Here is a 4,785-nt window from a genome sequence, read left to right as displayed (position 1 = left end):
TATTCCATATATATGTGTGTTCCGTATATACATATATAATACACATGCAGTTCTCTGCATATCAAAAATAATGTACTAATATAGTATATATGACAAAATAATAACAATGGATGAATTTAGGTATTCATTGAGCTCTTCTTGTATCCTTCCTGCAAGTCTGAAATTTTCAAAATAAAAAGAGTTGGAGAAAATTTATTCACAAGATGTTTTTTCAGAATCCCATTTCCATGATTATAGCCTAATACTTGCATGTTATGTAAGAAGTGAAATGTGAATAGAAGCAGATGCGGAGGGGGTGGGGAACACTGCAGCAAAAACCTAAAGCTAGTTAAAGTCCTATCTCAGATCCCCACAAAACGTTTTCCAGGTAATAGTGAACACGCATATCCATTTTATAAGTCAAACACCAAATGTATGAAGCAGTTCCCATGAAAAAGATGTTTTTAACTAAGGTTTTCTCACTTCTTTCCAGGAAGAATGAAAATGTGTGAAGACCCCTAGCTGGGGCTGCAGCCATTTAAAAGCCTGGCATTTGTCTGCCCTGCACCCTCACCCCCTCCTAGGGTGCGCTTCACAGTTACAGAAGTGAGAGAAGGGCTGTGTGAGTCACCGACTTGACAAATGGGGAAGTGAGTGCTGGGAACATGTGTTTGTTCCACTCCAAAGAAGCCTCCTGTGCCTCTTGACGCACAGGAAAACTCTGATCAGGCAATGAGGCTGTGGTGGTTTATGAATATATTGACCATTTAACGAGTCAGGTGCTAAGTACTTTCATAGATTATCTTACTTTATACTCACAGTAACCCCATGAGGTAGGTACTGTTATCAGCATTTTATCATGGAGGAAACTGAGGCTCAGATAGCTATAAGAACTTGCCCAAGGCCACCGGCTTTTAAGGGGCAGAAGCAGAACTGTAATTAGGTTGGTTTGCTGCACAACCACAGTGACAGTGACCTGTCTGCTTTTGACGTGTGATGCGTGCATCTGCCAATGGATGTAACATGCCACCTGCATCATGGCTCAGCTCTGTCACTCATACTTATCCAGATCAGCAAATTAAAAAACCAGAAAACCAAACCCTTTGCCATCTAGTCGATTCTGACCCTATAGGACAGAGTAGAACTGCCTCATAGGTTTCCAAGGAGTGGCTGGTGGATTCGAACTGCTGACCGTTTGGTTAGCAGCTGAGTTCTTAAGCACTGCGCCACCAGGGCCCTGAGCAAATTAATAGGTGGTGTCTAAATTGACCCCTTACAAATAAGAAAACTGGGTCTCCAAGAAATTAAACGACTTGACAGGAGGTTGTGGACAGGAGCAAGAAATAGAACTCAGGTCTCTGTTACTACTAGAATCGTCCTCAAATTTACCAGGGATTCTGGCACTCTGGCTTGTTTCTTAATAATAAACTTCTAGTAGGTAGCAGGTTCTGGTTCTAGGAGCTTCCTCATGCCATGTTTCATTTAATACCACCATTTTGCAGACAAAGAAGCTTAAGGAACTTGCCCAGGGATAGTAAACAGTAGAGGTGGTATGCAGACCCTGGTCTAACTCACTGCAATCCCCTGGCTTCTGTTCAAAGGGGAAATATACTACTTGCCAGCGTGATTGTAAGCATCACCTACAGATGAGACCACTTAATATGTAATACTATTCTGAGGCCTGGTGGCACGATGGTTGGTGGTTCTAACCTACCCAGTGGCTCCACAGGAGAAAGACCTGGTGACCTGCTTCTGTAAAGATTACAGCCAAGAAATCCTATGGGGCTGTTCTACTCTGTCACATGGGGTCACTATGAATCAGAATCAACTAGATGGCACTCAACAACATATTATTATTACTGTTGTTTTTAAAATCTTACCTAATAGACTGTAAAGTTTGCTAATACTCAGCTGATGAAGGGATGGAGACACAGACACGCTCATACGCTGCGGGTTAAAGTGTCCGTTGCAGCAGCCTCTTTGGAAGTGACTTGGCTCTGCTTATCAAAATTTCAGCAAGGGAAATTGACCCAGCAGTTACCCTTCTAGAAATTTATCTTATACGTTTATCTGTAGCTATTACCTCACCTTATGTGCATGCAAAAGCTGGACAATGAATAAAGAAGACCAAAGAAAAATTGATGCCTTTGAATTGTGGCATTGGCGAAGAATATTGAATATACCATGGACTTCCAAAAGAATGAACAAATTTGTCTTGAAAGAAGTACAACCAGAATGATCCTTAGAAGCAAACATGGCGAGACTATGTCTCACATACTTTGAACATGTTATCAGGAGGAATCAGTCCCTGGAGAAGGACATCATGCTTGGTAAAGCAGACGGTCAGTGAAAAAGAGGAAGACCCTCAACAAGATGGATTGACAGTGGCCGCGACAATGGGCTCAAGCATAACAACGATTGTGAGGATGGTGCAGGACTGGGCAGTGTTTCTTTCTGTTGTATATAGAGTCGCTATGAGTTGGAATCGACTCAACCGCACCTAACAACAACAACATAACCAAAGTTGCTTGCACAAGGGAGTTTATTATAGCATCATTCATAATAGCAAACACTAGAAACAACCAAAGTGCCCAGCAGGGGGAGACTGGTCACATAAACTATGATCCCTGCATACAATGGAATACTATGTAGCCCTGAAAATGGAGGAGGTAGATCTATGTGCACTGCTGTAGAAAGATCTCCAAGTACTATTAAAGGGAAAATACAAGGGATGCAACATTTATTGTATTCTTTTTTTTTCCCATACAAAAATTTATACATACATTGTTACGTGACTCTAATTGCTCTCCCCATACTGTGACAGCACACTCCTCCTTTCCACCCCTGATTCCCCATGTCCATTCAACCAGCTCCTAACCCTCTCTGCTTTCCCATCTCACCTCTGGACAGAAAGGCTGCCACTTTGGTCTCTTGTATCTACTTGAGCTAAGAGGCACACTCCTCATGAATATCACTTTATGTCCCAGAGTCCAGTCCAATCCCTGTCTGAAGAGTTGGCCTCAGAAATTGTTTTAGTTCTGGGCTGATAGAGAATCCAGGGGCCGTGCTTTCTGGGGTACCCCCAGTCTTAGTCAGACCATTAAGTCTGGTCTTATTACTAGAATTTGAGTTCTACACTCCATCTTTCTGCTGGTCCACCAGGGACCTCTGTTGTGTTCCCTGTCAGGGTGGTCATTGGTGGTAGCCGGGCACCATCTAGTTCTTCTGGTCTCAGGCTGATAAAGTCTCTGGTTTATGTGGCCCTTTCTGTCACTTGGGCTAATACTTTCCTTCTGTCTTTGGTGTTCTCCATTCTCCTTTACTCCAGGTGGTTGGGACCAATTGATGCATCTTAGATGGCTGCTTGCAAGCTTTTAAGACCCCAGACGCCACTCTCCAAGGTAGGATGCAGAACATTTTCTTGATAAGGTTTGTTATGCCAACTGACCCTGAAAGCATGGTCCCCAGACCCCTACCCCTGCTACTCTGTCCCTCAAAGTGTTTGATTGTATTCAGGAAACGTCTTAGCTTTGGTTTAGTCCAGTTGTGCTGACTTCCCGTGTAGTATGTGCTGTCCTTCCCTTCACCTAAGATAATTCTTATCTACTACCTAGTTAGTAAATAACCCTCCGCCTCCCTCCCCACCCTCGTAACCATCAAAGTATGTTTTCTTCTGTGTTTAAACCTTTTCTTGAGTTCTTATAATGGTGGTCTTATATAATATTTGTCCTTCTGTGACTGACTAAATTCACTCAGCATAATGACCTACAGCTTCCTCCATGTTATGTTTCGCGGCTTCATCATTGTTCTTTATTGTTGCATAGTATTCCATTGTGTGGGTATACCATCATTTGTTTATCCATTGGTCCGTTGATGGACACCTAGATTGTTTCCATCTTTTTGCTACTGTGAGCAGTGCCACGGTGAACATGGGGGTGCATGTATCTATTCGTGTGTTGGCTCTTATTTCTCTAGGATATATTCCAAGGAGTGGGATAGCTCAATCGTATGGTACTTCTATTTCTAGCTTTTTAAGGAAGCACCAAATCAATTTCCAAAGTGGTAGTACCATTTTACATTCCTACCAACACTGTATAAGTGTTCCAGTCTCTCCATAACCTCTCCAGCATTTATTGTTTTGTGTTTTTTGGATTAATGCTAGCCTTGTTGGGGTGAGATGATATCTCATTGTAGTTTTGATCTGCATTTCTCTAATGACTAATGATCATGAGCATTTCTTCATGTGTCTGTTAGCCACCTGAATATCTTCTTTGGCAAAGTGCCTGTTTATATCCTTTGCCCATTTTTTGATTGGGTTATTTGTCTTTTTGTTGTTGAGGTTTTGCAGTATCTTGTAGATTTTAGACATTAGACGCTGATCGGATTTGTCGTAGCCAAAAATTTTTTCCCATTCTGTAGGTTGTCTTTTGACTCTTTTGGTGAAATCTTTTGATGAGCGTAAGTGTTTGATTTTAGGAGCTCCCATTTATCTGGTCTCTCTTCTGGTGCTTGTGCATTGTTACTTATGGTTCGTATTATGTTTCATGTCATGTATTAGGGCTCCTAGTGTTGTTCCTATTTTTTCTTCCATGATCTTTATCGTTTTCAATTTTATATTTAAGTCTTTGATCCATTTTGAGTTAGTTTTTGTGCATGGTGGGAGGTATGGGTCTTGTTTCAGTTTTTTGCAGATGGATATCCAGTTATGCCAGCACCATTTGTTAAAGAAACTGTCTCTTCCCCGATAACAGACTTTGGGCCTTTGTCAAATATCAGTTGCTCATAGGTGGATGAATTTATGTCTGG

Source organism: Trichechus manatus, unplaced genomic scaffold, assembly GCF_000243295.1.
Source record: "Trichechus manatus latirostris isolate Lorelei unplaced genomic scaffold, TriManLat1.0 scaffold00031, whole genome shotgun sequence".
Lineage (NCBI taxonomy): Eukaryota > Metazoa > Chordata > Mammalia > Sirenia > Trichechidae > Trichechus > Trichechus manatus.
This window is presented reverse-complemented; position numbering follows the sequence as displayed.